The sequence below is a fragment of the Dendropsophus ebraccatus genome, chromosome 4 (assembly GCF_027789765.1).
Source record: "Dendropsophus ebraccatus isolate aDenEbr1 chromosome 4, aDenEbr1.pat, whole genome shotgun sequence".
NCBI lineage: Eukaryota > Metazoa > Chordata > Amphibia > Anura > Hylidae > Dendropsophus > Dendropsophus ebraccatus.
Genome location: NC_091457.1, coordinates 171,888,813 through 171,901,284, shown reverse-complemented (window position 1 = coordinate 171,901,284; position 12,472 = coordinate 171,888,813). Strand labels below are relative to the sequence as shown.

Below are 12,472 nucleotides of genomic sequence, written 5' to 3'. Positions count from 1 at the left end.
ATTGAAATTCAAATTGAAATTTAAAATAGGTTTTTAACCCTTTAAGCATTTCACAGGAATAACTGCAAAGTAAGTGTGAAAAGTAAAAATTTCCATTTTCTTTGCAGACATTCCAATTCAATTCTATTTCTTTCATACCACACAGCTATAAAAAGTGAAATGCAATAAAACATTTATTCCTCTGAATCTGCAGTTTTTATCAATACCCCATTTGTGGACGTAAAGTGTTGTGCATGGGCACAACACGGCTCAGAAGAGAAGGAGCACCCTTTAAATTTTGGAATGTGGATTTGGCTGGAATAAATGTAGCAGACCATGTTACAGTTACAGAGCCCCACTAGTGCCGAGACAGTCGAAACCCCCCACAAGTGACCCCATTTTGAAAACTACACCCCTTAAGGAATGTAACAAGGGGTACAGTGGGCATTTGGACCCTACAGATTTTTCAGTTTTTTGCGAAAGTGGGTCGTGAAAATGAAAAATCACATTTTTCACACTTATACATTGGTGAAACCCCACATTTTTCAAATTTCAAAAAGCTTGGAGGAGAAAAAGCTCCCCAATATTTGTAAAGCAATTTCTCCTGAGCACAGAAATACCCCATTTGTGAACATAAAGTATTGTACGGGCTCACAACAGGGCTCAGAAGAGAGGGAGCACCTATGTCTGTGTGTGCACGGAAGTTTACTCACACTTACTAACAGCCACTGACTGACGCTTACTTATGGATGCTGACTGACTAATGGATGCTGACTTACGATTACTAACGGACTCTGACTGACACTTACTAACAGAGGCTGACTAACTTTTACTAACTGATGTTGACTGACACGGACACTTACTAACGGACAAAGACTGACACTGATGCTTGCTAACGGACACAGACTGACTCTTACTAAGTGACACTGACTGACACTGACGCTTACTAACGGACACAGACTGACACTGACGCTTACTAACGGACGCTGACTGACGCTTACTAACTGATGCTGACTGATGCTTACTAACGGACGCTGACTGACACTAACGGACGCAGACTGGTGCTTACTAACCGACGCTAACTGGCGCTTACTAACTTACGCTGACTGACGGACACTAAGATCTCCCTTATTACTGGGAGATCACAGGGAAGGGGGTACTTTTTATTATGTGTGTATATGTTTGTGTTTGTGTGTGTGTTTTACAGTATATGGATGCAGGCTCTGATCTCCTCACAAAGTGAGGGGTCAGAGCCTGCATCCATGCTCTGCCACGATCAGATACTGTGATTGGCAGCTCTGATCACAGAGCTGCCAATCACAGTATATAGCAGCATGTGCCATGCTGCTGCAGCAGGATGGGGTCACAGCAGAGATCGCTCCTTCCCCCTCCTCCCCGCAGCACTGGATCCCCGGTCCCGGAACTCACTCTGAGCTACGGGATCCGGGGAGCCAGTTCTGCGAGGAGGAGGGGGAAGGAGAGACATCTACTGTGAGTTTCTGGCACAGCGGTGGCGAAGCATGGGTATTGGCGGCACTAGGTGGGGGGGGGGGGGGGAATCAGGGGGGCGGCAGCAAGATCAGAGGACACAGCAGCGGGGGACTGAGGATCTTCAGGGGACACATCAGCGGGGGAACACGGCAGCGGGGGACCGAGGATCAGGGGACAAATCAGTGGGGGAACGAGCAGCGGGGGGGACACACACAAAGATCGGCAGACATGGCAGCGGGGGGCAGGACGGCGCGGCAGCAGCTTCCCCCGGATCCCGGAACTAGGCAGAGACTGGGACCCGGGGGTTTACTGCTTGCTTCACCGGTATCGGTGGAAAGTTACCGATCCACTGATGCCGGTGATCGCCTGTGCTGGACCCCTTCAGGGGGCCCTTCAGCAGCTACACTAAACTGTCAGCTATCAGCTGACAGTTTAGTCGCGGCTCCCGGTCACTGTTTATGTAAACAGTGAGCACCGGGAGCCGGGAAGTTATTGTACGTCCTGGTGCGGAAAGTAACCTCCTGCCAGGACGTACAGTAACGCCCTGGTGCGGCTAGGGGTTAAGCCGGTGGTTGAGGAGGAGGAATTGAGCTGAACCATGCACTTCAAACACTTTGTTGGGTTCGTAGGGATGCATTGGAATTGTCTGTCAAGCCTGAGAACAACCATGGCACTTCATGCTTTGCTGCTTTTCACCCTTACAGATACAAAGTCTGGACTAATCCAGTGGCTGTTCCTTTTGACAAATATCACCCTGTCAGTTGACAGGCGGCTGAGCTTATCCATGATAATGCCCCCGGCTTCGCTGAATACCCTCTCAGAGAGAACACTGGCGGCAGGGCAGGCCAGAACCTTCTAGGCGTAAATGTACAGTCCCAGCCACGTGTCCACCTTGGACAGATCTGTGAGGACGGTTACGGAAGTTTCCCGAGGGGGAGTCATGAAAGTGTCCCACACCTTCGGGGATGTTCCCCTGATAGCTGTGGAGTGCACTGTAACTCAATTTTTCTTTATATATTCTATATATTCTAGCCATATACTGTATACAGCTGTAAACACTATATCTCAAGTTTTCTTTATACTGCCAGGTATACAGTTAAATATGGTATACGGCTAGTATACAGATATAAGGCTATTTACTAGCCATATATTCTATACCTCTGTTTTTCTTTATGCTGACAGGCCCGAGGTGACAGGTGTTGAACCATTTTCTTTGACACAATGAACCCAAACCACTAGCTGCGTGACTGACCGACACTGTGACAATATGACGCACAGCAGACTATTGTGACTACTTGCAGATAAACCAGCGGCACTCGCATATTCATGCAATCAAGTCCTTTTATTGTGCAAATCACCGACACATCAGTGGGGTACAAACAGTGGTTGCAGGGGTTTTCCACAGGCGAAGGCCCGTTTCGCGCTTCACGCGCTTCTACTGGCCTGGTAGAACGTCATTACGTGCCTGTGCAGGTATTTATAGCCGCATAGGTCACGTGGGTAATGCTAATACATATAAATTTCTATCAGTGACAAAGTGAAAAAAGTGTGATACATATACATAAATAACATGTCCGTAAAACATACTAATAGTAATGTCAGAGGATTGTACTGGTTATCCATAGCATAAAGAGAGCATATCAATTCTTATATAAACACATGTATATGTATTCGGTCATTGAGGACAAGCGGTCTCATTGCATTGGTTTTCAATATCCATCGGGATTCATGTTGTAGCAGTATACATTGGCGATCTCTTGCATCTTTTTGGAAGTGCTACCATTTCTAACCCTGAAAATCGCATCACAGTGTGATTGGCGCCATGTACTTGTCTGATGTGGTCAATTAATCGTGGAGCTCCCACCCTCGTTCTTATGGATCTGCAGTGTTCTCTATATCTTACATACAGGGGACGGATTGTCTTGCCTATGTAGAATAATCCACAAGGGCAGCAGACTACATAAACAACAAATTTTGTTTTACAGGTGATAAACTGATGTATCTTATAATTTTCTCCCCCCAATTGTATCCATTTAGAGCACATGTTAAAGTTACAATGTCTGCACTGTCCACACTTATGGTTTCCTTTAGGTAGAACATCCTTTAGCCAATTAGTGGAATCTGTAGAGACCATAGTATAGGATATCGCTCAGTGTTCTCACTCGGCGGTATGATAATAACCTTTTTTCTACCGTAGTGTTTTTGAGATCGGGGTCCGCTTGTACTATATGCCAGTATTTCATAATGGCTGATCTGATGGTGTCATTCATTATGGTGTGTCTAAAAGAAAAATTTAATCTTTTATTATTATTTGCTTGGATGTTATATACATTGGTGGCATCTGTCCTTTTTCTGGCTTGATCTATGGGGTAACCCCTATCTTGTAATCTGTGTTTTAATTCATCTGCTTGTATAGAGTAAGCTTCATATGTATTACAGTGGTGCCTTGGTTTAAGAGTAACTTGGTTTAAGAGCGTTTTGGTTTAAGAGCTCACAGTTTTTCAAAATTATGACTTGGTTTAAGAGCATTGCTTTGGTTTAAGAGCTCCCTGTACTGGGTGGGAGCGCGAGTGGAGGATGGACATGGTCTGCATAACTGGGTCTACAGCCCTGTACTCTGACCCAGAAAGACTCCCTCACCTTCCAAATCATAGCAGATCCACTTCAGGCTGGGGCTTACATCAGGGGACAGGAGGACTGTGGGGGTAATCTCTCCATAGCTGTAACCCCTCTCTCCCTGGACAGAAAGTGCTGCATGTATGTGCCCACATCTGCCCTGCTCATTCCTACCTGCTCCCTGCAGTCTCTGTCAGCCCTTGTGTTTCCCATCCTCTCCATTACTGTACAGTAACCTATAATATCGCATATTCTGCTGTTTCTGAATGTTTGTTTCATCTATTTTACATGTTATTCAGAATAATAAATCATTATTTTTGGGGTGTGCAACCAATTGTTTGAATATCAATGATTTCTTATGGGAAAATTTGCTTTGGTTTAAGAGTGGATTTGGATTACAAGCATGGCCCCGGAACGAATTATGCTCTTAATCCAAGGCACCACTGTATTTATGCGCGTTAACCGCATAAATTGTCCGTATGGTAATGATTTCTTTACATGATATGGATGGAAACTATGATAATGTAAGAGTGAGTTAGTGGCCGTAGGTTTTCTATAGCCCGTGGTGTTCAATCTCTCATCATGAATGGATATTTTTACATCTAAAAAATCCAATGTTTTTCCCCCTATATTACTCGTAAAAAACATACCCATATCATTAGCATTTAAATATTGGACAAACTGTATAAATTGTTCTTCCGTACCTGTCCAAACAACAAAGATGTCATTAACAAAGCGATGATATGGTTTTAAAAAAAATAGTGTAAGGGTTACGGATAATAAAAATGAAAGATTTTTCAAAATATGCAAGAAATAAATTAGCATATGTGCATGAGACAGGAGTGCCCATCGCAGTGCCGGTGTTCTGATTGTACCATTTGTCATCAAAGACAGACAACCTACAAAGTCCTGCCTACACACATATACAGTGCAACAACAAACCTAAACAAAATCCAAAGAACTTGCACAGTAAATGAAGGTATACAAAAATCTTTATTATAATCGATTAATTCATAAAAACAGATAAAATGACATATGGGATGGAACACAAAGGTCAAAACCAGAAGGGGAGGAAGACATTAGCGTGGCATCACAGAAGACAAGTAAATGAGATGAATTGTAGCTCTATAAAGACACTACCATCTAGTGGTCATTGCTGGTATAGTGCAAAAACAAGGGGCTTCTATAAGATAGAAAGCCAAAGGGATATAATAAATATTAGAAGACCATAAATAAAGTATAGGGGGAGACTGTATGTGACCCCAAAAAACTTAGTAATGCTGTAGGTAGGTAGATCAAGTAGTCAGCCTACCATAGCACAAAAAGAAGGTAATACACATATACCATATATAATGTCAATGCCACATGACCAACACTGAGGTCTTACCCCCCGTCTAGCACAGCAGCCCGACGTACGTTTCGCTCACTTCATCAGGAGCTAATGGACTCACTTCAGCTAATACAACTATATATACACACATAGATACAAGTACACACCCCTGACATGAATTAGTATTACTTACACTGGCAGCGTGTAAACAGCGGGCTCTAATGCGACAAAATGGCGGAGATTGCCGGAAAAGGAGGAGTAAAAAGGCTAAGGGCCAATAGGGTATAAAAGGAGGACCAGAGAGAAATAACACCAATCAAGAACGTATGAGAGCTATCACAGCCGCCCACATCACCTGCGCTAATCAGGGTCCTTCCCTGGCGTCAGACGACTGCCGGCGTGCCACGTACCAGCCCCTACCGCCTACGTCATGGCGTATAGGAACGAGCGTCTCACTTGCGTTCCAGCCAGTATAGACCGAATGACCCGCACGGACATAACGTCGTCCGTGTCAGCTGGCGCATGCGTACTGCAGGACAGGTAATTCCACAGCGCAGAGATTACTTATAGTACCAGAAAAACCAGACGGCGCCAGTACAAACTATTACTATAAAGAGGGGACCTCAACAGTTTCACCAAAAAGGTTCAATCACCATGATTTTAAGATGTCCTATCTTTATTACTCATTTTATCATTTTATCATATTATAGCAATATAAATACCTAAAGTGAACCTTTGCAAATATAATTCATTAATTTATATTTAAATAAACTCATAATTTTGTGTGTGTAAAAACTATACATATTTAATACTTAATCTAATAAAGTGTTAAAATATATACGCATTAATATATGTAGTGAAAAATAATAATTCCAAAGTCTATATTTACATAATTTCAATATTAAAAATGCATAATCAAAAATCAATCCATAATATAACATACATAGAAGTGCGTAAGTGAAAAAAGTGCAATGTGCGCACGTGCAATTGTGACCGAAAGGCAAAACAAAACAAAGCGACAAAGTGAAACAACCGTGTCGTGAAAAAGCAGTGTATTGCATCAAGAATATATCATTAAATCATCAAGTTCATATATAAGCAGGACATTCCATAATCATCTATGGTGGTCTGTCAAATTTTCTCCAGATTTTCTCCGAGCTTTATCTTCTACTTTACTTTCACCCACCTAGGAAAGAACAAAAAACCAAGCCATAACAGTGGTCAGACACATAAGGGAAAAATGGGGAGAAAAATAGAAAAGAAAAGGGGAGAAAAGAAAAAAAGGGGAAGAAGGGGAACAAAAAAGAGGAAAGAAGGAAAAAAACAAAAACTAAAAAAAAATTATATTAAACCCTAATTGTGCCATGTTACTCTTCCTAGTCTGCATTCATATCAAATGTATACATATAGCTGAATAGAAATATATAATATATACACAAAACAAAATTAAAAAGGGAAAAAGACCCTATTAAAACCAAACGAAGAAGAGAATTCCTTTATGCATTTTTTATCTTTGTATCTACTGCACATGCGCAGTCCCTTTAAGTTGACGTCCATCATTACTACTTGCATCTACTTGTATCCATTGCGCACGCGCAGGTTTCTTTGAGATGCCGCGCATCATTGTCAAGACGCCTGCACCTACTGCGCATGCACAGCTTCCCCAAGATGGCGCCCATTATTGTCAGACGTCCCAGCTATCTGTACATGTCACCAGCAGTTCATCCTCTACTGCGCATGTGCGGCTCTTCTTAGATGGCGCCCGCTAATGTCGGACGCTCCAAGTATTCGCACAGATTATGATGTCTTGTACTTGACACGGTACCTTGTTTACAATCGCGGCCGCCATGTTTCTGGAGTCTCTCCTGTTTGACCTCTTGTGTTCATCTTTCTATGCCTACGGCGCATGTGCGGCCTCCCCAAGATGGCGCCCGCTATTACTGGACGCCGGATTCTCCTGCACATGATCCCATTAAGGTTGGTTATTGTTTTCACATGCTCCACATGTATATATACTATGTCCCTTATCTCATCACCCACATCCCTGAGGAAGCCGCTAGGCGGCGGAACGCGTGGGGGGACCTTTTGCCTATCTGACCAGTTTCATTTTTGGACTGTACATGTTGACAGGTTTCACTTTTCTGCCTTATGTCCATACTTATAATTCTTCTTGATTTGATATGTCATAGGGACTTTGTTTAGGCAGTTTGGTTCAGGATTTATATGGTCCAGGGGTCAGTGTGGTTGTTAGACCTTGCTGGTACGCCGGCAGGCCTCATGTTGACATTTTAAGTGTTTTTAATGTAGGGTAGTGTTTGGGGTTTGTCTCCCTTATTGCTATACCCCTGCATAACTTATTGTATTTTCTGTACTTTTGATATTGTCATAATAAAGTATTTCTGTGATGTGCTACCTTTTGTGCATATGCTTTTGTTTTCTTAGAGAGTTATCTGTTTCTTATATGCATTGGTTTAGCACTCTTTATTTATAGCGGTGCCCACTACCTTTTGTCTATATACTTATCATTAACATATGATGTTAAATTAACAGTATGCTATTACACTACAAGACTAAAAGTACATCTACGCATGCTACCAAGGGGACACACTAAGAGGACACACTAAGCATTGAAGGATATACTTACAGGAATACACCAAAGCTATTTACTTCATTTAGGCCCGAAGGTACCAGGGTTTATAGTTTCTCGATCCACATACATTCCCGTTGGGCCAAAGTCTTCTTCCACTCCCCTCCCCTGATTGTCGGGTATACACGATCTATTCCTTTGACCTTTAGAGATAAGTCCCCATGTTGTGCTGACATAATATCCAGGACATGTTCTCTCACTCTCCTCCTAAGCTCCCTGCTGGTCATGCCAATGTAAATCTTGCCACATGGGCACGTGGCATGATACACCACACCCCTTGTACTACAGTCAATACTGTGAGTAATCCGGAAAGATTTCTGACCCACTGCATCACTGAAATATTCCTTTCTGGCACGCCACTTTAAGCTCAAACACAATTGTGATTTTTCTCTCCTAAAGGTCAAAGGAATAGATCATGTATACCCGACAATCAGGGGAGGGGAGTGGAAGAAGACTTTGGCCCAACGGGAATGTATGTGGATCGAGAAACTATAAACCCTGGTACCTTCGGGCATAAATGAAGTAAATAGCTTTGGTGTATTCCTGTAAGTATATCCTTCAATGCTTAGTGTGTCCTCTTAGTGTGTCCCCTTGGTAGCATGCGTAGATGTACTTTTAGTCTTGTAGTGTAATAGCATACTGTTAATTTAACATCATATGTTAATGATAAGAACACTTTGAGTATTATCTCTTCGTTTGGTTTTAATAGGGTCTTTTTCCCTTTTTAATTTTGTTTTGTGTATATATTATATATTTCTATTCAGCTATATGTATACATTTGATATGAATGCAGACTAGGAAGAGTAACATGGCACAATTAGGGTTTAATATAATTTTTTTTTTTTTTTCCTTCTTTCCTCTTTTTTGTTCCCCTTCTTTTTCTTTTTTTCTTTTCTCCCCTTTTCTTTTCTATTTTTCTCCCCATTTTTCCCTTATGTGTCTGACCACTGTTATGGCTTGGTTTTTTGTTCTTTCCTAGGTGGGTGAAAGTAAAGTAGAAGATAAAGCTCGGAGAAAATCTGGAGAAAATTTGACAGACCACCATAGATGATTATGGAATGTCCTGCTTATATATGAACTTGATGATTTAATGATATATTCTTGATGCAATACACTGCTTTTTCACGACACGGTTGTTTCACTTTGTCGCTTTGTTTTGTTTTGCCTTTCGGTCACAATTGCACGTGCGCACATTGCACTTTTTTCACTTACGCACTTCTATGTATGTTATATTATGGATTGATTTTTGATTATGCATTTTTAATATTGAAATTATGTAAATATAGACTTTGGAATTATTATTTTTCACTACATATATATTAATGCGTATATATTTTAACACTTTATTAGATTAAGTATTAAATATGTATAGTTTTTACACACACAAAATTATGAGTTTATTTAAATATAAATTAATGAATTATATTTGCAAAGGTTCACTTTAGGTATTTATATTGCTATAATATGATAAAATGATAAAATGAGTAATAAAGATAGGACATCGTAAAATCATGGTGATTGAACCTTTTTGGTGAAACTGTTGAGGTCCCCTCTTTATAGTAATAGTTTGTACTGGCGCCGTCTGGTTTTTCTGGTACTATAAGTAATCTCTGCGCTGTGGAATTACCTGTCCTGCAGTACGCATGCGCCAGCTGACACGGACGACGTTATGTCCGTGCGGGTCATTCGGTCTATACTGGCTGGAACGCAAGTGAGACGCTCGTTCCTATACGCCATGACGTAGGCGGTAGGGGTTGGTACGTGGCACGCCGGCAGTCGTCTGACGCCAGGGAAGGACCCTGATTAGCGCAGGTGATGTGGGCGGCTGTGATAGCTCTCATACGTTCTTGATTGGTGTTATTTCTCTCTGGTCCTCCTTTTATACCCTATTGGCCCTTAGCCTTTTTACTCCTCCTTTTCCGGCAATCTCCGCCATTTTGTCGCATTAGAGCCCGCTGTTTACACGCTGCCAGTGTAAGTAATACTAATTCATGTCAGGGGTGTGCTCCTGATGAAGTGAGCGAAACGTACGTCGGGCTGCTGTGCTAGACGGGGGGTAAGACCTCAGTGTTGGTCATGTGGCATTGACATTATATATGGTATATGTGTATTACCTTCTTTTTGTGCTATGGTAGGCTGACTACTTGATCTACCTACCTACAGCATTACTAAGTTTTTTGGGGTCACATAAAGTCTCCCCCTATACTTTATTTATGGTCTTCTAATATTTATTATATCCCTTTGGCTTTCTATCTTATAGAAGCCCCTTGTTTTTGCACTATACCAGCAATGACCACTAGATGGTAGTGTCTTTATAGAGCTACAATTCATCTCATTTACTTGTCTTCTGTGATGCCACGCTGATGTCTTCCTCCCCTTCTGGTTTTGACCTTTGTGTTCCATCCCATATGTGTCATGAATGTGCCTGTGCCGAACTCCGTGCGCCCCTTGACTCGTGCTGCGCGCCTGAGATGGTGCTGATATTCAGTGTTTTTGTATGTTTGTGCAGTGTCCTGAACCTTGTCTGAACACTGCTCTATTTCCTTCTGTGTTTGTTCAGCCACACCCGCTTTGCCTGAGATACTCCTGGCCACTCCGGAGTTATCTCTGATGCTGGTTAGCTGGTCTTATTGACTGTTCTCTCTGCCAGTCAGGTTGCTCTTGCCCCAGGTGTTCTGAGGAGATTAGGGGTCTGGTCCAATCAGCTCCTGCACTGGACCTCTGGTCTCCTATATAGTGTCTGCCAGCCGGCCTCTCACTGCCGGATATTGAGCGCGTCTCTGCCGGCCTCTCACTGCCGGATATTGAGCGCGCCTCTGCCGGCCTCTCACTGCCGGATATTGAGCGCGTCTCTGCCGGCCTCTCACTGCCGGATATTGAGCGCGTCTCTGCCGGCCTCTCACTGCCGGATATTGAGCGCGTCTCTGCCTGGTTCTGTGTCTCTTGCTCTGTTTGTTTATTCTGACCCCTTTGCCTGTGTTTCTGACCATCCCTGCTTGCTGCTGCCCCTGACCATATTGCCTGTTTATTGACCTTGCTTGTGATTCTGTACTGTGTTGCCCGATTGTTGTGACCCGGACTGTGGACTATTCTTTATTGTGTTTTGTCTGTCTGTCTTGTCTTTGTGTCCCACCTAGCCAGTGCAGGGACCGCCGCCCAGTTGCTCGCCGCCATCTTAGGACGGATTGTGGCAAATAGGTAGAGGACAGTGGGCGGGGCTAAGCTTAGGGCTCACTGTCTTGTATTGTCCTGCTGTCCGGTTCCTGACAATATGTCATTTTATCTGTTTTTATGAACTAATCGATTATAATAAAGATTTTTGTATACCTTCATTTACTGTGCAAGTTCTTTGGATTTTGTTTACATTTGTCATCAAATAAAAAAGCGTTGTTTTTTTTAAATAAGACTCAATGAATCACAAAGTCTTGGTACAATTCAGACCTACCAGCTCTGGCAGTCCTGACTGCATGCACACCCAATGAATGTGGGATTTTAGTAAATAAACTTTTGATATGGATGGAACATAAAATATCGCCCTCTTTTATATCTATACTTTTTACAATGTTCAGAAAGTCGCCGGTATCTTTTAGATATGAGGGAATGGTTTTTCATAGGGGGTGCAAAGCCCAATCTACATATTTGGATAAGGGTTCTAATACAGAGCCTATACCGGCGACTATGGGCCTACTTGGGGGTCTATGAGGGATTTATGAATTTTGGGAAGAAAATGCCATACAGGTTTTATTGGGAATTCATACTGTAATTTTGTAACTTGTTGAGGTGTAAGGATTTGTTGTTGTTCATACTAAGTAGCATGGATAGTTTTCTCTGTATCTTGGCTGTAGGATCTGAGGATAAGGGAGTGTAAGTGGTGTTATTGTTTAATTGCCTGTGTGCCTCTTCCATGTAATATTTTTTTTACATTAATACAGTATTACCCCCCTTGTCTGCACGCCTTATAACTAAATCCTTTCTCGTACTGAGCCATTTCATTGCTCGTCTTTCACGATCTGTAAGGTTGTCTTGTGGCTGAGGGTATATAAGTGCTTTGACTTCATTAGTTACAGCTTTTACAAATGTATCCAAGGGGGAACCTGGTGCTATGGTGTGTGTATCGGTGTAGTTAACCTCTTGATCACCTGCTAATTCCATGAGCGTTTCCACTGCGTCCCTCTCCATAGAGTCAAATTCTGTGTGAATAGCCAAACCTGTAGTCTCAGGTACAGAGGGCGTTTCCCCTTCTCTAATTTCACGATTAGTACTTATGGTCCTTTTACACTGAACGATTATCGTTCGTTTTTGCACAATAACGATCGAATTCGAATGATCGTACGTGTAAACGCTGCAAACGATCAAACGACGAGCAAGAAATCGTTCATTTTGATCTTTCAACATGTTCTCAAATTATC

At 42.3% G+C, this 12,472-nt stretch overlaps 2 long non-coding RNA genes across 2 annotated transcripts; one reads left to right on the top strand and one right to left on the bottom strand.

Annotated features, from left to right (window-relative positions):
• Nucleotides 1-6,280: 6,280 nt before the first annotated feature.
• On the bottom strand, nt 6,281-8,206 carry LOC138790125 (uncharacterized). The gene is made up of 2 exons (XR_011362845.1): nt 8,061-8,206; nt 6,281-6,602 (listed from the first exon to the last, which is right to left on the bottom strand). It is a non-coding gene; the product is annotated as an uncharacterized lncRNA (long non-coding RNA).
• A 175-nt stretch (nt 8,207-8,381) lies between these two features.
• Nucleotides 8,382-9,364, top strand: LOC138790124 (uncharacterized). The gene is made up of 2 exons (XR_011362844.1): nt 8,382-8,608; nt 9,043-9,364. It is a non-coding gene; the product is annotated as an uncharacterized lncRNA (long non-coding RNA).
• Nucleotides 9,365-12,472: the final 3,108 nt, after the last annotated feature.